Source organism: Chelonoidis abingdonii, chromosome 9 (assembly GCF_003597395.2).
Source record: "Chelonoidis abingdonii isolate Lonesome George chromosome 9, CheloAbing_2.0, whole genome shotgun sequence".
NCBI lineage: Eukaryota > Metazoa > Chordata > Testudines > Testudinidae > Chelonoidis > Chelonoidis abingdonii.
The window spans coordinates 75,688,465-75,711,244 of record NC_133777.1 but is presented as its reverse complement, the minus strand read 5'-3'; positions in this window follow the sequence as shown (position 1 = coordinate 75,711,244).

Here is a 22,780-nt window from a genome sequence, read left to right as displayed (position 1 = left end):
ATCCTATGATTGTTTAGAAGGATCCAATTAAATGTTTACCTATGCAGTAATCAGTGGATGCTGATTTGAATCTAGGGAGGGGGGGCATTTAGCTAAACAGTTTCAGATGGAGGAAGAGTGGAGATCCAAGGAAGAGAGAGTTAGGAAGAAAAACAGATACTAGTCTGTCCTTCGTCTTGAAATCTGTTCATTGTGATAAAATATACAAACACAGCCAAGTCCTCACCATCCAAGAAGGAACAGACTTTTTTCAGCAGCTCTTCAATTAGATCCATAATAATCCTGTATCTTTTTATGGTTTACACATGACACCTCATCCAGCAGAAATGGTGCTATTCTTTTAATTTGTACTGTGCTCATTTGATTTTAATAGGAGTGGTTGTCTGATGGGGGTAGGGTGGTGGTGGTGGTGGTGGGGAGAATGCACTTGGTGATGCATAGTGGAATGTACATTAATCTTATTAATGACAACACAGTTAATGGCTGGCAAAACATTACTTGTGAATTAACCTTTCTCTTGTGCAGGCTGTACTTGAGAAACAGAGCCAGGGCACTGAAGATATAAAGAAAGTACATGAAGACAGGGATACAGGATTTCCTATGATTTTATGTTGTTCTTAATTAGGAAGCATATTGGCGGCAAATGCTAACATGTGTTAGGATGTTTAGCTGTAGCCAAATAAATGTTTTCTATTACAATGCTGAATTCCTTGCCTAGACGGAGTTCATGCTGTTCTGTTCATGTCTTACAAAATCCCTTCATAAGTCATCTCGGAGGCCAATTTTCTGTTGGCTCATGCTGCAAAGCTACACTGAACATATGCACTGGTATTCCATAAGGGTCGTCCTCCTCACTTGTAGGTCAGATAGAATAATTTTTTGAAAAAAGCTTTTAAAAAAAGGAAAAAGGTGGTAAGTGAGGAAGCCCTTCTGAAATGCTGCTGCATTCCCGCTGAACAATGACCTGTAGTGAGCATGTTCTGTATGAGCATGAAGTAGGGAATGGATGCGACTGGCTCTCTGTTGTCACATGTTCGTAACATGTGCTAGGCAAATCATTCATAAGGAATCATTTACCTGGGAAAATTTGTCTCTTTTACTGTTGGTGAATAGTCTGCAAATAGATTGTCATTTTTTCAAATCTATTTGTTATTTCAATTTTAGGTCTGGTCAAAAGATTATTTGAAGGGCAGTTTGTTGCAAAGACTCACAATTGAGAACTCATACTATTTTGATTACATGTTTGTGTTTCTGGCCTGGATTGGTGTAATTTCTTTTCTGGCACAAATACTTGCCATCCTGAATTTAGGATTTTCCTTCTGCAAACAGAGTGCCACATTTGCTTTAAAATCACTATTTCTGGTGTGTGTTCCTGGCAGCAAATTCATTTGATGACACATGGAAAGTGAATTTGTAACACGTGTGAATACAGTCCTTCAGAGAATTTTGAATGAATATTCGCAGAATGTTTTCTAGCAGAAAAAAATGCCCAGCATAGTTTCTTGATTCATTTTGAAGGGGGGAAAGAGAGAGAAAGAAATCCTAATTTTAAAATGGAATTAAGGCACTAGGACAGCTGCTTCTCTTCCCGTGCAGAACCCTTCCCCAACATTACACAAAATTTATGGTAATTGTAGGATATGTGCATATATGGACAGAAATCTTTATTTAACCACAAGTTATTGGACTAGATGTAGGAATCACTGGCTGAAATTCTCTGGCTTTTATTAGGAGGTCAGACTAGATGATCATAATGGTCCACTTTGGTTGGACCTAACATCTATTAATCAGTGTTTGGGTTCGGGTTAATTTCCAGTTTTCTCCCTGTTTTGACTCCCCCTCAGCCCCAGTTTCTTTTGGGACCTCATTTCTAACCACTTTCCTTCCTCTTCTCCAACGTTATGAACCACCCTGAGACTCTTCCCTCCAGTCCCAATTTTATGGCATTCCCACTATCCCCAAATCCACAGGGAAACTCATCTCAAACAGCATTGCAACAGCTCTGCGCTCAACCCCCATATGACTGGTCAGGCCTAGCTGACGCTGAAGCTGCCTGATGTTCATTATCATTATTAGTATTAAAGTAGCACATAAAGGCTCCAACCAAGATCCAGTGTTTGGCTGTACACACCCAGAGTAAGAGACAGATCCTGCGCTGCAGAGCTTACAATCTACATAGACAAAACAAACAAAGGGAGTATTATTATTCCCATTATTTACAAATGGGGAATAGAAGTCACACAGGAAGTATGTACCAGAGCTGGGAATTGAACACAGTTTTTTCTGAGTTGTCATCTAGTGTCCTAGCTTCCTTCCAGGTCCTTCACTTGTTCTGAGCAGAGTCTGATAACATGGTATTCAATATGGCAGCTGGTCTATACAAGCAATCCAACTGTTAATACGAGCTATGGAGCTGCACCAATGGTGCCTGGATTCTACATGCTCAGTATGAACCCAACACTGTAAAGATCGCCCTACCATCTTATACGCCAAACCATTGTGAAGCCATCTCCACGGAACTGACCATGAGGAACAGAGGAAGATGTGCCTCATGTTTCCCCTTTTCTTCTCCTTGTCATTTAGCCATGTAACCAGGATGGTTGCATCTACTTTTGCTTCATGATTTAGATCAGCTGTCACTATTCATAAAATAATCATTCCCAATAATACCAAACCAGGGAGAATTTAGTTGTTTCAGCTGCATTTTAAGTGTTGGTGTTTGCTTGAACCTTAAACTCAAACCAAAGCTTGGGAAGCGTGGAACAGAGCCACCATATTTTGAAACAAGTCTCTAGTCATTTAAAAAGCTAGCCATATCACGTACTTCTGGCTCAGAATTCTCTGACTTGCAGGGTCACATCCCTAGTGTGGAAGCAGAAGGTGGATGCTGTGTTTATGTTCTGCAGATTTGTCTGTCTTTGTGATCAACAACAGAACCCAATTTCAGATTTCACTTGGCTCACCCACCACTAGTTCCAATCCCTGTATCTTATGTACATAGACTGTGTGTAAATTTCATATGTTAGGTCGACAAAGATCACTTCCTCCAAGAGCAAAAAGCTTTAAGTAGCTATGCACAGCTATTTAAGGCTTTAGTTTCATTTACCATATTATAAACAGTTCAAGATTTTTATCCATGGAACGGGTACTTTACAGTCAGCTATAATGCCAACATGTCAATGTGCTTCCACCATGTTTTGGAGGAGATGATGCCAGGGTTTAGATAGCCTTCATACTCATTGAATTCTTAACCTCCCTTGAGACCACAGAGAAACTGAGGATGATGCCACCCATAAGTCCTTTGAATGGAGCAACTTCTTTTTTGCTGGAGAGGGAAGGTTGATTTGAGAGCTCAAAAGCCTCCCTTGTCTCATATAGCTAGAACATACAGAAGACCAGAAGTGATCCGGGCCTGCCAATAGTGTGTGTGTGTTGGGGGGGGGGGTAGAGTGAGGGCCATGGCTCTAGTAATGTTACTGAGCATGCTCAGTCTGTGTGAGCATGCTCAATACAAGCCAAGCGGCAAATCTGGGGGGTGGCCAACACTGCCTGCTTCCCCTGCCACCCCCCATGCATCCAAAGAAGTGTAATGGTTGTTATGTCATGCTGCAAATACTTCTTGCCTTATTAAAATATCAGTTTATAGTCACCAATCAGAGAGAAGAAAACAGACGGGGTCCAGTATTTAATTATTTGTGTGTGTGATTAGCTATCAGAAAAGTTAGGGAGAGGTGAGCCACTTCTCATACAATAAAAACAGACAGTCCTCCACCCATAACCATTAAAAAGACTCAGATCAGTTAGTTAAGGAGGCCCCGGATACAGGTCGTTCACAGTTGCTCATGCTCACCAGGCTGCTCTTCTGACTTCCTGATCCCCTATCACCCCAATTCCCTGGTCTCCATTTACTGTTCTGTCCCCTGGCTCACTTCTATCCATAAATCCAGCTACTCTGTACCGGGCTGTAATATCACCAGTCCGAAATCTTGTCTGAATTGAGGATGCCTAGACAGGATTGTGCTGCAGAGCACTCAAAACTTGGAAACAGAGGCTCCAAAGTCAGCTGCACTCCACAACATAAATGCAAAAGTCAGGTGGGGGTCAAAGTGTGATTACGTAGAACAAGCTTGGATTCATGGTAGATCCTTGGATCAGCTTGGCATTCAGGAAGGCTTTAATGCAGAGAAAGGAACTGTCACTCTGTGGTAGACTGGACTGAGCTGCTCTGGTGGAAGGAAAGTCGAGAGACAGTGTATAGGATTATTTAAGATAAGTTTGTGGTTCCCCGACATGACTTGAGCCCCATTTCTTCTTGTTCCATCTCTGAGATGAGTTGTCAGAGGAGCTGGAGATGATTCATGCAAGTTGGAGAAGCAGGGCAGTTGGAAGAATTTCTAAAAGGTTGGCTGGGGAATGAAAGAGTCATGTGGGCCCGGATGATGTGGGAGTTGAGTTGAGTCGAGTAGCTCTGGTGTGTGGGAGGTTGGGACCTTCACATCTGAAGTTATGATTCAGTGAAGCATCCAAACTATAGAGCACTTATTCAAGCCTAACCCCTTTTTTAGGATCACCCATTACCAGGCAGGAAAAAATGTCATTCTTTCCACCAAAAGATAAAAACAAAATAGTGAACTAAAGTTCTAAATGATAGGACTGTTAACATAATACCTTTTGTCTAGAATGAACTATAAAACACGCAGAGAGACAATGGAGAAACCCCTGTAAATGTGTAATGGATAACCATATTTTTTGTTTTGTTTTACAGTTTTCCACTATGTAATGTAATCCTTCATAAAAATGATATTTTCAACGAAAAGGTTGGCAAAAGAAACAATTGGTAGTTAACGGAAGGATGGGATTACAGTACTGTGCTTTTGCTGTGAAAATGAAATAGAAAATGAAAAACATTCGGGGCATTATATGAAGCCCAGCAGTCATGCTCCATATGGTTTAAAGAGTTGAGCAATGCTTGACAAAGATTTGCTTAACATTTGGTATGATTGCTTTGATCTTGCCCTCCCAGCCCATTCCTGGCCTGAAAAACACGAGGAATTTAAAACAAAAAAAAATCTGTTTTTATTAATGTAGCATTTTATATTGATTTTAATCTTGTGTGTTGTTGGTGTTTTAATATGCACTTTTTTTACCATCGAGCCTTTTCAAGGATTACCTTGTGGTGACAGCAGTGGATTGGAACTAGGGAGATCTGATCGCCAACTCTGCCACGGACTTCCTATGTAATCTTAGGCAAGTAATTTAATCTCTTTGTGACTCTATTTCCCACCTGTAAAATGGAGATATTAGCACTTCCCTACCTCACAGGGGCATCTTGAGCACAGATACAATAAAGATTGTGTCATGCTCAGATATGATAATAATGAGCTAAGTAAAGACTTAAGGTGGCTAGATGGGGACCATATACGTAGGTAGATAGAAAAGTATCATAGAATACTTCTGGAACAATGTGGAGTATAAATAAAATGTATTCTCAGTCCAATAATAATATATGTTTAATAACTGTTTTGTGTTAAAAAAGCGTAACACATATGTAATACAGTCTTCAAAGCACTTTAGAAACATTAAGCAATCTTTATGGCACCCTTGTGAGGGAGGAGTTATTGTTGCCACGTCAGAGACAAGGTAATGGAGGCTCAAAGCAGTAAAGTGAATTTCCTGAAGAAACAGATGTCACTGCTGGGTTTGGAAGACAGAATTTCCTGGCTCCCAAACCTGTGCTCAGACCATTAGATCATGCCCTTCTCTTTAGTTTTAATCAACCATTTCAAACACACACACACACACACAACAATGCAATAAGTATCATCAGACTGATTGTTCTGCAATAATCATATCTCATTGATACTCCTCTAACTAAACCATACCGCTTAGTTGTTTCCCTACAGAAAAAGAGGTTCATATTCTCCCTCAAATACATGTGCACTGTTTCCATACATTGTCACCATATAACCACTGGATTGTGGAGGAAAGAAGGAGTGTAGTGTAGTGGTTGAAACAGGTGAGTAGGAGTCAAAACTTGTGGAGTCTGTTCTTGGCTCTGCCACTGAATTTTTTGTGACCTTGGACAAGTCATTTAGCTCTCTCAGTTTGTAAATTTATTGTTTTATTAATGATATTTGCAGTAGTTCCCAGAGGACACAACCTGGGATTGGAGACTCAATGTGCTAAGTGATATGCACACATATAATGAAAACATGGGCTCTCTCCCAAAGATCTTACTATCTAAATAGGGACATGCTAGTAATCTATTATAATATTAAAGGTAGTGAATGTTAAAGTTGAAGTCTGTAGAGAATTTGAGATCAGCAGACAGTGGGTTAGATAAGTGATAAGCAGCAAAGCTGAGACCTAGCTCTAAACTTTTCCAAAGTTTGAATGTTTGGATCACTGATTTTGGTTCATTTTCATCTGTGAGTAATAATTGTTGTTTTTTATTACAGGAATTGACACCCTTTCTAATACAAAAAAATCCTGAAACATCACTTTTCATTCCATTTGGAAGAGTCCATAGCAGAAAAGCATTCCTTTCACTCCTTTTCTGCTATTTGTGGGAGCAAGCCCCCACATGCAGAACTCACATTTGTCAGCATTGCAAATGGCGTGTTCCATATTAGCTGGATAGAGTATCACGGGAGGTATGTTTTGTCTCATGGAGTCAGTACACTAGAGAACACTCAGCTGGTTAATATTTCATTTGCATTCTTTTCTTTTTTTTTTCTTTCCAACCATCTATGTAAACTCATATACAGCCAGTCTGGTGTTAAGAGGTGATTGCCTTGCTGTGGATTAAGGATCCATTTCTGAGTCACTACTTAGGCACTTCAGAGGAATAGATTTCAAACCTGAAAGAATGCATTGTAAACAGAACAATGTGCTTTCAAAATTAGCTCACGTACCAAATTATGTATTTACTTAATACTCCTTAATGGCTTTTGAAGAAGCCATTAGAGTTTATTGCGTAAATGGTATATATACCAAAATATGTATTTAACCTAGATAGGGCAATTTCCCCTTGCTGATTTCCCCTCCTTCTTTACAAAGTTTCATTGTGTCACTTTTTAAAGTCTATTTTCTGAAAGATTTTTCTCACCCCAAAATAATATTGTTTTGGTTGGTGTGAGGCCTCATTAGTTCTGATAAAGTGTTGTCAGCTAGAATTGGTAAATGGGCTAAATTTGCTTTCAGTTAGCCCAACAGATGTGACTTTTCAGACCTGGGACTGGGTATGAGATGAATTTTCCCTTGATATTCCTTAGACTATCAGTGCTTTTACAACAAACAGAAGTAAGCCACAAATAAGTGAGTTCAATCCCCACTTAGGGAGCTGGAATTGGCTTCCTAATTCTCAGTTAGACCTGGCCATGATGTAGCTTAATTTCTGCCCCTGGCTTAGGGTCCTCAATGGAGCCTACACCGTGGAGGATTGGCATAGCAGAATATTGCCATGTCCACTCCTCCCTCGTCCTTAGATGGTAAAGACCAATCTGTGTTGCTGATATACCATCAGGGCATTCCTCTATGCCAAGAGAATTCACCACTGGCCATTTGTGGTGTTGTTATGGCTCCTTTGTTACTCTGTGACATTAGGTGAAGAACTAAATGTCTCTGATTTAGTTTCTCCATCTGTTTTTTTTTTTAAGATAAAAATACTTTACAGGGGTATTTTCTGAAGATTAATTAATTAATATTAGTAAGTGCTAAAAAGCATTGAAAAGTACTAAGTTTGAGAGGTGTGAAAACAAGGTGGGCAGACAGGAAAAATACATACAGGGAAAAAGCTATTTATTTTAACTGTTTCATTGATGTCTCAGGTAGCTAGTACATGAGGTAAAACAAACCTTTGGTATTTCCCCAGGAATCATGTTTAGAGGGGGTTGACAATGCAAAAATATCTGTATTCAATTACTTGATTAAAAATGCCAAAAGTTACAGCCAATGCTATTGACGGTGAATTATTCCACTAGCTTTAACTACATTCAAGAGTTATGAAATATTGACAATCCAGAAGTCTATCCCCCCCGCATATAAAGTCCAGTGAGAACTAGCACCTTTGGTACATAATAGTAGTATTTGAAACTAAGAGGGAAACATTCTGTAGGTTGGATGGGAAAAGGATGGTGATAAGTCTGAAGAGGTGACCAATGTATGGGAAGAAGAAATGTTGCCTAAGTCAAACAGGACTCAGGCATACGCTTAAGGATAGACTTAAGCAGGTGCTTTTGTGTTTTCCTGAACTGTATGTGACTTCCTATTTGAAGGCAGTTAGGCTTGCTGCACTGGGATCGTGGAATACTACTTTAACTAATTCCACTTAACTAATAGTAAGAGGTTACAAGTACATTCCATGTTACAGCTCTCCTCCAGGCATAGACACACAAAATGTCTTTAACAACGTCCTTGTTTATGTGACTTCAGACAGATAAATTCAGTAAAAGGAATCTTTCGGGTATACTTAATGTTCTCGTGACTTTATCTGTATTATTTAATATAGGAACTATTGTTCCTAATTACTAGTACTTGAATATGTGCAGAGAAATATACAAACATTCAAGTGTGCAACTATATGCTAGAATTCTGGCGCCACTGTGACCAAAAATGCAACTGGATCTGTTTTCTTCTTCTTTTTTTAATTGTTTTTAAATTGACTTTTTGTTGACCACAAGAAAAACTGGTTTGAAAATACATCACAATAACACACAGTCTACAGCTGTGTTAAACCTGTAGGGTCAGTTCAAATCTTAAGGGTGTCCTAGCTGGTAACACTGATTTGATGATTATGAAACCAAATTGAAATGAACGAGGTTGGGCTTTTTTTAAATGAATGCTTTTTTCACTAAAATATCAAAGCCAAAACTGCTCATGAAAAGGGATTGGGTTTGACAAATTTCCTGACTTAAAATAATAAAAAATAAAAATAAATTAATTTTCAAAATTGTCAGTACATCCTGTTTTAATATTTTCAAAATAATAAGTTTAATTTTTTTTGGTTCAAAATGACTTCCAAAAATGTCTTTTTTGTTGTTTTGTTGGGTCACACAAATTTGAGATTTTTTGACCTTTCATCCTGATTTGGGATGGAAAAAAAATTAAATCTCAAAAATTCTTGCAGGACAGTAAATTTCCCATCCAGACTTATTTTATATATATGCCCCATAATAAAGGGTTCATATCAACACCTCCATACTTGCCCCTTATACCTTCTTCTCCTCCCACTTCTAACCTGTTCTGTCTCCCTCAGGCTTCTCCTTTCTCTTATCTTTCTGTTTAGCTAATCCACCCTAACCACGCCAACAACCACCAAAATAATCACGGAACTTTTGCAGCCATTACACTGTTTACTTTGTATGTATGTCTCATTTCCCTTCCCCAACCCATTGTCTGTCCTGTATATTTGGATTGTAAGCTCTTTAGGACAAGGACTATCTATTACTTTGTTCGTACAGTGCCCTAGCACAACATGGTAATGATTTTGGTTAGTCTCTAGGCACTGCCTGAAAACTCTGAAGGAACTAACACTGATTTTTTTCAGGTATTGAAAGATTATGTATCCTTCATGTGCTCTACCAAGTATGTCAAGGACAAATATTTGTATGTGCATTCATAGTGTGGCCTGGATGTGTGGTTCAGCTTTTTATGCCTATGCAGCTGAGTTAAAGTGCCCCCAGATTTCACAACATTTTTGTTTGGGTTGCTAGTTGTTAGTTACAGGTGCTATTATTTGTTTTTACTGCAAACCGAGGGTTGGACTTTAGCCAAAACAAAAAGCATTTTCTTTAGGGATTGACAGGCCATTAGAAGCTCAGCCAATCATTTCAAAGAGGAAGTGGGGTTTAGGCTTCTTTTATGATGCGTATAATCCTTATTGACAGCAGAATGGGCGGGATCTATTGTGACTACAGCTGAGTGACTCCTGTAAACAAAAAATCATATTATTCATTTGAAACTTTAGACAAATTCCTTATGACTGAATTCATACCCCTGTTGTGATCTCTTTCCATAAATACTCTAGTGCATGTTAGTCTGGATCTATAAACACAGCAAAGAGTCCTGTGGCACCTTTTAGGCTAACAGACCTTATAGACTAACAGTGGTGGCCAGTACGTCCCTGGGCCCGCGTCGCTTCCAGCAGCTCCCATTGGCCTGGAGCAGTGAACCGCAGCCACTGGGAGCTGTGATCGGCCGAACCTGCGGATGGGGCAGGTAAACAAACTGGCTTGGACCGCCAGGGGTTTTCCCTACATAAGCGGTGTCTCAAGTTTGGGAAACACTGCTCTAGTGAATGAGCTTGTTGCCAGTCTGGTATGTGTGTGAACTATTTAAGAGAACACTGGACACTAGTTGCAGAAAATAATGTTTGTGAACAATTTGTGAAAAAGCGGTGAAATGCCTCAACAAAGTAATTTTGTTACAAACGGTTTGCCCAGCTGTAATTGCAACAAACATCTAAACAACCTGGCAAAACCTCAATCTCCGTCCACACTTTCAGTGGCAAACTTTTTGAGAGCAGTTGGTACCAACATGTATATCTCTCTTTCTCGCTCTTGCTTTTGAAAGTCTAGTTATCTAAAATAAGTTGTTTATATAAACAGTGTATTACTCTTTTTTCTAGATCAATCCACTTTCCTATACAAAGTGTAGATCCCTCCCCATTCACTGTAAATTCTTCTGACCCGAAGGTGATTTAGCATCATTTAAGAAACTGACAACTAATATGAAAGAAACAGGTTATTTCCTTGAATTCATCTAGACATGGGAATGATATTGTCTGCATAGCCGAGTTTTAAAATGTGTCCACCATAAATTAGCTTGGGAAATGCTCTAGCCCTTCCTGGCTGCTTCCAAGATTTTGGATGGCTAATGAGGACATGTCTGACCAGGGCCAATCAGAGAGGTGGGGCCAGGAGGGCCATTTGGCCTGGGCCTCAAGCTCAAACTTGGTAAGTTTTACAACTTGTTTTTATGTGCATCCTTATTGGACCAAAATTTGACACACGCTCAGCTTAGAACTGCAAATTTAAGCAAATAAGAGATGTGATTTGGTAAAAGAAATATTTTTTTTCTTAACTGATATAGATTTTGTCATATTAAAGAGTTAAAAATGTTCATAAATATTAATAAAATATATCGGTTCTGATGGGACAAGATTAGACCATGTGTCATCATTTTTCATTTTTATTATGGCTGGTGGCCTCAAAAGCTGGAAGTGGCCCGGGCCTCTCTGGGCCTCTGAGAGTGCCTATGTCTGACCTGTCCTCACTTCAACTCTACCTCTTAGCCTCCATTCTCCCTTCATCTCTCCTGGTGGATGCTTCCCTTCTCCTGCAGGGCCACTAAGCCCTGCATTGCTCTTGCGGCTAAGCATTCTTTCCTCAAATAGCATCTTTCCATAGGGGATGTTGCCTCACCAAACAATGTTATTTCAGCCACAGGCATTTGTTCGTATGTATCCGCTGTCGAGAGAGAGAAATGTGTTTCCTTATGCCTGTGCTTGTATCACGTGCTTCCCACTTCCCGTGCCCATTCCCTGTTAACCACACACATCCTGCCTGCCTGGTCTGTACCTGATGGGTGGTGGTGGTGGCCTGTCATATACACAAGGTCAAACTACATGATTTGGTGGCCTCTTCTGGCCTCTAACTCTGACATCTCCAACACGACATTAGCATAGAAAGGACATGGACTTCTGTGATTTAGGATTTAAGGTTGTATTCAAGCAGGGAGGGAATTAGAAGAGATAGAAGGGCAATAATGTTATGTCACTTGGCATGAAATATCTGTCTTTGCTATTGTTTCTCTTTAAAATAAGAGTTACAATTCCACATGAAAATATCACCCTAACAAAAGGACTGGAATCTTCTTTGTTAAAACACTAAGCATCTGATCTGACAGGGCATCCCTGCTCAGCAAAGCACTTCTGGTCAGATTTATAAAGGTTTTAACTGCTTAAAGATGCAGATAGGAGCCTAGTTGGATTTTAAAGAGTGCCAAGGTGCCTAACTCCCATTAAACTCAATGAATCAAATGGGAGTTAGGTGCCTAGGCATTTTTGAAAATCCCACTTGCCACCTACCTACCTCTTTAGGCCTAACTGCCTTTAAAGATCTGGCATTTAAGCATGTGCTTAAATCCTGAGCTTAAGCATTTTGCTGAATAGGGATAGACAGAAGCATGTGCTTAAGGACCTTACTGAATTGGGGCATTAATCATCTTTATAGCCGGCAAAATCACAGCAGTGGAAGAAATATTTTCCCATTAGAATGAACTGGATTATTTCCTTCATTTGTGTGCAATAAGTAATATTTTCAATAGTACATTCCCAATTGTATTTAATGTGTTAGAATGTTTTCTGTGATATTAGAAATCATTTTCCATAAGATTTCATATTGCTCAGGAGAGGTCTTTGGAGATTTTTGAATAGATATGCTCTCTGTTTTTGGATTTATATTAATAATAAGTTGTAAGGAAAGAAGTAATGGGCCAAAAACACACACACATTTCCCACTGACTTCATCTAAGGAGAGAATTTTGGCGAGTGTGTATACTCAGTAATTCTGTCTTAGGGGAATTATTTCTTTCCATATCTGATTTTAATTTGTTTGCACAAACTAAATGCAGATTTCCATATACTGTAGCATTCCCTTTCCTTTTTCTTCCTTCTTTTACAATCTGCCAGTAATAACGGGTTTTAAAAGCAGACTAAATAATTGCACGACTCATTATGAACATCCAGTTACATACTTAATAATAATGGTGATTTTCTTGTTGCTTCTGATAATGATAAATAACTTACCTATATTCACACCACTTTTCATCCTGAAGTATTCCAAAGTGTTTTACAAACTATGGCCCTGATCCTGCAAAGATTTAAGCATGTATGTAATTTAATGTGCAAGTGGCTTCATTGACTTCAGCCTTAAGTTTCTACAAGGTAAGACTCTGTAGATCTGATTCTTCAGAGACACATACATGTATTCTTATTCATGGGCAGATTCCCTTTAGAGGGAGGCCAGGTCTACACTACAAACTTATATCGGTAGAACCACGTCGCTCAGGGGTGTGAAAAATTCACACTCCTGAGCAATGTAGTGATACCGACCTAATCTGTGGTGTAGACAGCACTATGTTGACAGGAGAAGCTTTTAGGGTCTTGACTGAGTTAAGTCCACTCTGTAAACCACGTGGAACTCAATATATCTAATTCGGAAGAAGGAAAGCCTGAGGTAAACCTGTCAGTATTTAAGCTGTGGTTCCAAGCAGTCCGGATGATGTTTAGACAACTAAGCAATCCTCTCTGGCATTCAACATGTCTCATTTTACAAAGACTGAAAGAGAAATTGGGAGAGGTGTTATCTTTAGGGGATACATTTATGGCTATTTTACTTACTCCATGCCACCTTTTCCACCACCTTTTCCACCACCTGAAAGAGTGAATCACACAGAAACTTAAAGTCCTGACCCTTGGCCCATATTCTCAGCTGTTGTAAACCAGTGTAGCTACACTGAAGTCCATGAAGCTTTGCCTGTTTCTACCAGCTGAGGACGTAGCCTTTGAGTCTTATCTCAGCAATGGCTGACATCTAGACTCATGACACATTGATATTTATTATTGGCGCTGTATGGATACACAGAAAGATGCAGTCCTTCCCCAAAGAGCTTACAATAGGAATAGGCAAGACAAAGACTCGGAGAAGGGAAATGTTATCCCCATTCAACAAATAGTAAACTGAGAGACAAAGAGATTAAGTGACTTGCCAAAGTCCCACAGAGCCAGGACTTGAATCCAGGTCACCTGAGTCTCAATCTCATGTCTTAACTACGAAACCTCCAGTTTTCACTCTGACAGTGATCATTAATTCAAGAAGAGACACTCTGGTATTTTCTTGTAAAAGGAGAGAAAAATGTTTGCTTTTTTAATTTAATTTTTATATTCTTTATACAGAAAAAGATGGTGTTTGAGCCAAGGCAGTGTTATTTTACTATTTATTCATTAGTAGCATCCCCAGGTGTGCTAGATTCATCACAGAAAGAAAACACACAGGAGTCAGATCCCTCATTTCTTTGAATTAGAAGCATTTTTCTTATCTCTTTTTTCCTGATCCATACATATTCTTCTAAACAGCAACAAAACAAGATTTGGAATTTCTACAGCAACAACAACAAAACATGCATTCCACTGAATATGCACATATTGTTTGACATGTTTCATGACTGTAAGAGAGATATTGATAGGTATTATCTTTGGGAAAGGAATTTATGGACATTTTCCTATCTATAGTATGTTTACATTTTGAATCTGTGTTGAGCGTTTGTCACGCTCACTTGTTGTATCTCATCTGATCATAAACACTTTAAGACAGGCCAGTATCTTCTTATATATTATTTACTTGTTTAGAAGCTAGCATAATGGGGTTCAGATCCTGACTGGGAATAAAATATTAATTAATTAATTAAATTAATTAATTCATAGAAAGGATCCATGAGTCTAGAGACTTCTGGGTGGCTGCCTTGTCCTCATCACAACCGGACACTCTGATCAAGTGGGGAACAGCAGTCTATGAGCTCTATGAGTTCAAGTACCACAGGATGTCCCACCCACAGAGGTCCTGACTGGCAGAACCTACCACATTCCCTGATTGGCCCAGGCACACTATTTAAGGCCTAAATAAAACACCCTGGAGGCTGTTTGTGCAGCTAGGTGCATCCCCACCTTGCTGCTCAGACAGATGCTGTTCATAGAATCATAGAACTGAAAGGGACCTCAAGAGACTTACTTATCACCTTATTATCTTCTAGGTGTTTGCAAATTGATTTCTTAATTATTTGCTCCATTATCTTTCTGGGTACAGAAGTTAAGCTGACTGGTCTGTAATTCCTCGGGTTGTCCTTATTTCTCTTTTTATAGACGGGCACTGATATTTCCCCTTTTCCAGTCTTCTGGAATGTCTCTCATCTTGTTGTGTACTCCTGATATGTTGCCTTCCTCCTGGTTCCTGACCCCAGCCCAGATCCTAATACCTAGCTTCGCTTTTGTTTCCTGGTTTCCTGCTCCGCTCCTGATATCTCGTTCTGCCTCTGCACCACTAACCCTACTCTGGCTGACTCATTTGGTTCCAACCCAGTACGGCTCATCAAACTTGACTCTGACCAGATTCTATGGTGTGATGCTAGTGAGGACTGCTGCTTTTGAACTTGACCCTATAGACTGAACTCAGACCATATGCCCTCCAACCCAGGCACCATCCTTGACCGTTGGCCCATAGCCAGGGTCTTGACAATAATAATTAGAAATACCAGTGGAAAGTATTTTGTCACGATAAAGTAAGATCATTCAAAGTACAGAGAATCCAGGAAGCATGTAACTTTTGTCTTAATAGAACCTATAACAAGATGGGGAGTTTATAAGAAACTTTCTGGAAAAAATATCCATATTTTAGTGTAGAAATAGTACTTGCAAATCCTTTCACCCCCTTCCAATTAAGAGAAAAGTGGATGAGTTGGATTCCTTTAATTTATGGCAGTCTCTGGCAAAAATTTTATAGTAACAAGATGCTTTTCTTCTCCTTCTCCTAGCACTAGTTGCCATAAAACAAAGACTATTCAGAGGAGTTGTATGTGCATCCAAAATAGTTTTTGAACAGTTACCCATTATTGCCCTCTTCCAATATCCTTGCAAACAAATAAGGACACACAGCTTGTAAATGAGAGAGATGAAAGCATATTAAAGGAGTGAGGCAGACCTTATGTCATCCCACACCTAGGCACAACGGGATGCATTAAGGAAGCAGTTAAGGAAGCATTCCATCAAGTCAAGGTGTCAGAGGACATATGGTCTATTTCATCAATAACTCAGTGAGTTTCCATACATTTCCACTGTTTCATATTTCTTCTAGCTTTATGTTCAATTATCCCTTATATAATTTATTATTAGAATTTTTCCAAGAAAACCTATATAAATCCACGTGTATGCAATTCATTATATATATATAAAAAAGATGAAATCCAAAGATTTCAGACAAAACAAAACTATTGTTAAGATCCTAAGGATTTTAAGTTCTGGCCCAAATCACTAAAAATATATAGGTAAGAGAGGTTGGCAAAAGGTTTTGCCTAATCCATCAGACCTTATATGCAAGTGATGTCTGGAGAGGTTAGGGAGGCAAACATGGCCACCTCAACTTGGGAGCAGGGCTGTAATAGGGATTCATGTAAATTTGTTTCCTATCGGTCCAACATTGGTCCACTTCCATCTCCATCTTCTTCACTATGTGAGCCTATAAGAGACACACAAATAGCATGGAGGCACTTCTTTTTCTTTGCTCAATGGGTTCCCTACCACCCACCATGGAACCTCACAGCATGTCTAAATTGATGTGGAGGGATATGTGCTGAATATTTACACTAGGTGAGTTTAGTGTAAGATTCACTGTAGATTCATGTAAGTCTCCAAGGCTGTCAGTGTGGCACTAAATTCATTACTTATATGTGTGTGTGTGTGTGTGTGTGTTTATATATAAATAAAATCAGCAAGAGCTGATTTACAATATTCAAAACTATACAGAGATTAACTGGATGTTATGATTCATATAATGAGCTAGGATTTTATTTTTTACGCTACTTCATCTGAACAATGGATATAGCCCCACAACTTTCAGTGATTTCTGTCATGGAAAAATTATAGATGCTGGTATATTGCATTTCCATATCATTTATATAACACTAAAAAACCCCCAAGATGTCTGTGAGGGGTGGGGAAAGGACTAAACTTTTAAGACAATCATTGTAATAAGGCCATTATCTTCACTTCAGGGAAAACATAAACAAACAAACAAACCAACCCATCATACCAACCAACCAAAAACTCACCTAAGGGGGGAAAAATCTCTTTATTTTCAGCCATGACATAGTACTGTGATTTTTCTCTGGGAAAGATAAAGTGATAGGTCTATAGGAGACCCAAATTATAAGGGTAAAGTGACCTTTCAACCCATTTTTATTGGGACAGTCCTATTATTTTTAGAAGTCCTCATGTCCCAGGAACTTCTCTCAGGACATCTGAAATGTCCTGGTTTTCATTTTATCAATCAAAAAAATTATTTGACTTTATAATTCCAGAATGTTAGTTCATGGAATATTGTTATTCCTAGTAGAATTTGTTCTTTATTTACCAGGAACAAACAGTCCAGAGGAATGAATGTTTTGTATGATGAATGGTGTTTGGAATGAAAAAAAAAAGCCATATGAGTGTACCCACTATCAAATATGTTCTTTAGCTCAAACTGAATGCTAATGGCATGTTTGGTGTTTTATCATAAATAAATTCAGAGGATTAAGTTATTGGAATAAATCCTCCACACTGAGAAATAGACCCAGATCACTATTTAAGCAGAAACTGTTAGTAATGACACCTGTATACATTTTAAGTATAATTTTATCTTTTTTTTACACTAAAAATGTCACCCAAAAAGTGTCTGAGATTTTGAAAATATGATCACTTTCTATTTGTTACTAACTTCCATAGTACTTGGATGTGGTGCAGATATTCTCAATCTGAAAGGATCAGAATCTGAGCCTATGCCCATTTTGCTGTGAATTTGAGACTCATCCAATTTTCACAAAACGTTTGTACTATGAAACAGGATCATTTTTGTGTAAACTTGTTTTAATCAGTGACAAAGGGTCCTGTTGGCATCTTATAGACTCTGACAAAGTGGGTATTTACCCATGAAAGCTTATACTCCAATACTTCTGTTAGTCTATAAGATGCCACAGGACTCTTTGTTGCTTTCTACCAATCCAGACTAACATGGCTACCCCTCTGATACTTGTTTTAACCAGTGAATTCTCATCTTTTTGCAGTGAAAGAACTGTTTTTGGTGAAATTTCAAGAAAGCACACTATTTTATTGTCACAAAAATGGTTAAAATGAAATCTCAGGAAGTATCACAAACTATTTTGTAACATTTTTGTCCACAATTTTGCTATGCCCAAATATTGTTTAACTCCCACATACAAATTACGTAAGTGGAAGTCATAGTATTCAGTCCAGCTCCAGTGACTTGTGATTTTCCAGCCTTTGTTACAATTTGTTTATTTTACAGGTTCTTTAAATTTATTTTTTAATTTAGATATTAGTCTGTTTCCTGTGTTTTTCCTCTTGGGCTCTGGCTCATTAACCCGGCCAGTTGACCTGCATCATTCTAGTGTTGACAAAGATAGGCAGTATGAACCTTAAACTGTCATAAACACCTATAAAATGTGACCTTACTTGAATGTAGTGATGAGGGTTTGACAGCATTACACCAGTCATCTGATAAGCTCAGGTCAAAAGTCACTCAATTGCTTTTGTTTGGGTGTCAAAGAGCCAAAAGCTTTTCATGATTTTAATAAGCAAATTAACCAAATACTTATACTACACTGCATGTATTAACTCCTTGGTAGCAAGGGTTCCTATGGAGCCATCTTTCCAAAGGTCAGATCACATAGATATTATTTCAGCTTGAGGTCAGTAATTTTGTCTTCTACATATTAGGATTCCTTTCATTTGGTTTGTTTTACTTTCCAGAGGCATATTAATATCTGCCAAGTAAGCCTGACATAGCCAAAAAAAAAAACACACTGGACACATGATTGTCGATGGTTGTGCATGAGGCTGGAATCTCAACAACAGGACTGTAGGATTAGAAAGACTATTTCAGTGTTACCCAAAGCAGAAGGAGCCCAGAAAATGTCACCAGAGTTTCACTGTCATAGACAATTTGCTTCATAAATGTAACAAATTTATTTGGCAACATTTTAATGATGCTTGTCACTTATGTATAATAGTGTTGCTTATACCTTCAAAGCCTTGTATGAACATTAATCAATTAATCCTCATATTTGTTTCATGCAGTAGTTTAATATGTTCCATTTATTATTCCCTTTTTACATAAGAAGAAGCGAAGACAAAAACAGGTTGTGACCTGACCAAGACCAAGCTAGTTGAGTCAGTGGCTAAGCCAGGATTAGAACACTGGAACCCTGTCTCCTAATTTTCTACTTTCTTCTCTGGATCATGCTGCCATCTCTTATATTACCTATCCTGGGGTAGATGTTCAGCTGGTATCAAGTAGTCTAGCTCCACTGTCAACAGACCTACAGCTAATTACATCACCTTAGGATCTCACACCTACATTGATTTACATCAGTTTAAGGTCTTGCCTGATTTTCTTTCCTCTCCACTCCTCCTTGCTCCCCTTTATGGCATTCTCTTTTTCGGGGGGAGCAAGAGTCAGCAGTCCCAGTGCTCCCCAGAGAACAGGGAGTACAGAGAGTGTTATTGTGGGATGTCCTTGTATAGCCACATAATGGGAGAGACATCTTTAGCTCTGTCTGTGCAACCAGGCAATGGGCTCATGCAATTTTGTTCACTGTCTTAATTTAAACCATTATTTTGTGTTTGTACTTAGAAGTTCTATACCATTTTTCATTCACAGATCTCAAAGAACTGTACAAAAGTGAGTAAGCATCACTATTCTCCTTTTACAAATGAGGAAACAGAAGAAAAGAGAGGTCAAAGGCCTAAACCAAAGCCTCCCAATGGGAGAGAGACACCCATGGACTTCAGTGGAGAAACTCTTATTGACTTCAGTGGAAATTTGGATCAAGCCCAAAGCCAAAGAGACTAGAAAGAGAACTCACATCTTCCATCTCTCAATCCAGCTCACCAAGTTTAATACAGTTATTTCAGTATAGTAGTCACAGTTGCTATGCCTACCAGACCAAAATATGTGCTTTAGTCAGGCTATATCAGGAGATGACCAGGCCCTTGTCATTTTATACACTATTTTGAGTTGTTTATTTTTATTTGTTGGTAAAATGAGTCTTAAATCCATTTCGCTGTTTCAATTCTCGAGACATAAAAGTGCATAATAAAACAGTAGCCCAAGACGCATTTTAGTCAAGCTGGTTGGGAAAGATGCCCCACACGCTGTGTGTTTCTGTGGGGAAAGATTCAATGTTGTTGGAAATCTCCAGAGCCACTTAAATGAATACCCCTCCTAGGCCCACAAGCAGGCTGGAGAGTTATCACACATACAGAGCACAGTACAGCTAAGAAGAATGTAAGGTTCGTGGAGCCATGCGGGAAAACCCATCCTGTCATATAAATTATAAACCCTAGGCATGTCTTAGTAATTCATGTAATCCTCGCTTTATAGAGGATTCTACTGCTGGGATTCATTGCTGGCTTTCAAACCAGTAACCACAAGCAGTCCCTCTTCTAGACTTGAAGTAGCAGTCACCCACAACCATAAACATACAACCACAGTCACCCCACAAACTCAAACAGACAGCCATAAAACCTCATAGAGTTCTAAACCTCAGCCCGAAGTAATCTCTTCCTACATCATGTCATAAAATACCTAACCTTGTCTGTAAGTTCTCCGGGACAGGGATTCTTGGCAGGATTTTCAAATGTACCGACTGCCCCTAAAATCAGGCCTTAAGTCTTTATTCTCTGTATAAGGTTTCATTGGCTATCTATGGCCATGTACAAATATTACATAAACCTCCTAGTAAACAAATATATAAATAACATCAAAGACTCAACAAATATGCACAAAATGGCTCTCTCCCCGTCCCCCCGCAGCATTGTTTGGGCTCCTTTTCATTCTAAAATGAAATTAAAAAAAAATCAGAGAAAACTGCCTTATTAACAAAAGCTATTAAAGTAATCGAAACACCACATTAAGCTTTGCTTGCACAGCACTAGACACAATCAGAAACGTACATTAGTCATTTAGATACAAGATAATTTGCTATATTTTAAGGTCTTGTGGCATGCTGAGCTCCCCCTTCTCCTCCTGAGCTGTTGTCCTTTTCACAGGTTTGGTGGCTGAAGAACACACCACCATTTTAGCAGATAAAGGATTACTATTAACAACTGGTTAGATGAAAAAAGCAACAGATGTAAACTCACCCACCCGCTCTGGAAGCAGATAGAGAGTTTTGATGGTATATTACCGTAACAGAGTTATTGTGCAACACATCCATAAGGACCACCTAAAGGGTATGGCCCCTGATTCAAGAAGTAACCTGAGCTTCCTGTGCTTCCTGCTTGTGGGGGAAATAGTACCAGCTGCCTGGGGGGAGCTGTCCCTGTATCCCCTTCAGTAATAAAATACATGCTCTGTTTACTGAGCTCAGGCCAGCATCCATCCAGCTTTCCACGGTCTTTGCCTGTTTGAGATATTCCACCAATAAGGAGACCACAAGGTCACGCAACATTACGCTAAGGCCCTGCGGTTTATTACTTAATTTTAGTGAAAGGACGTGTGGCTGCTGGCTTTACCCATTTCTGTTTTAAATGTGGAGTAGACTTGAGCTCTGGAGCAGGTAGGCAGAGTTGAGGGTGCTTTGAGATTAGGGCAACTTTGCTTCTTGCCCCTCCTCTGTCTCCTGGCTACATTTATGGTTTGCCATAATGTATTGTAGGCTGAGGAACAGGTTAAACAAGGATAATTATGAACCTACATAAATTTAGATACCAGCTTTCATAATCCAGGGAGGAAGTAGAGATGGAGAATGAGATGGAAGAATGTCCCCAGATCTTATCTTTCTTTCTGTAGAGGAATAAAGCATAATGTAAGTCCTAGTATGTGGGAATTTATTCTTTTGCATGGCCATATAAATAGGACATCCATCGTAAAGTATCTTGAGCATTCCTGATATTAATCATGACCAGCAAAATCACTGTTATAGGTCCCTATAAGGTTATGTATGTCTGATGTCAAGAAAGACAGTTTCTGTAACCTGGCCAAGCAGATGCTATTGAAATTCAGATTCAGAATGGAGCCATTAGTGTTCACTAGATTCATAAATTAGTTGTTTATTTCTGGTCAGTTTAACAGAACAATCAATCAGTTGATATACAAGTAGATGAATTTATAGTATATGACGATACAGTATGCCTACACATACAATCTATAGGCCTGTATTCACACATACATGCACAGGCGTGATTACAGGGACATTTGTATTGTGTGAGGCTCCACTCCTTCTTTGAATGAAAACATCCAAGAATCTTAAAGAAGATTTCTGTAAGTGGAACAAAGGAAAATAAGAATTCATGTCTGACCTCATCTGACACCAATACAGCTATTAAAAAGGGATTAACAACCTGCACACACAACAAAGGTTACAGCCGGTCATTAAGAGACTATGGCTTTCTATACAAGTAGGACATATTACAAGTCAGCCCAGGGTTATGCTTGAGTGGGAGAGATGCAGGGTAAAAGAATAACTTACAAATTTACATGGAGAAAACCTGACAACTCACTGAAGAGGCGTATGAGGCTGTGACTTAAAACATCCTGGGAAGTGCTCCACTGATGCCAAGAGATGGAAAGTACAAGCAAGCCATAAAGTGAAACAACACATAGGAATTCCAAATACATATGCTCCATTTGTTCCATGAGAAACAGCAGACCCACCTACAAGACAGTTCTTAATGATATTTTCGTTGTGCTCTGTTAATGTCAATGATCCTACTTTTTATGTGTATCTGTTGCTCTTCAAAAATAAATCCATCAGAGGGTTTGTTTAGTTTGCAAAATAACAGATTAAACTACAGTAAAAAGATATACCAATGACAACTTTAAACTGGATGAATATTTCTTTCTCCCATGCTGACCTGTAACAAGTAATAAAAAGCTGTAATGACTTATTCATACCATATGTGTTATATAACTGTCCACATGGGATCTTTTCCATCCAGTGAGCTTGT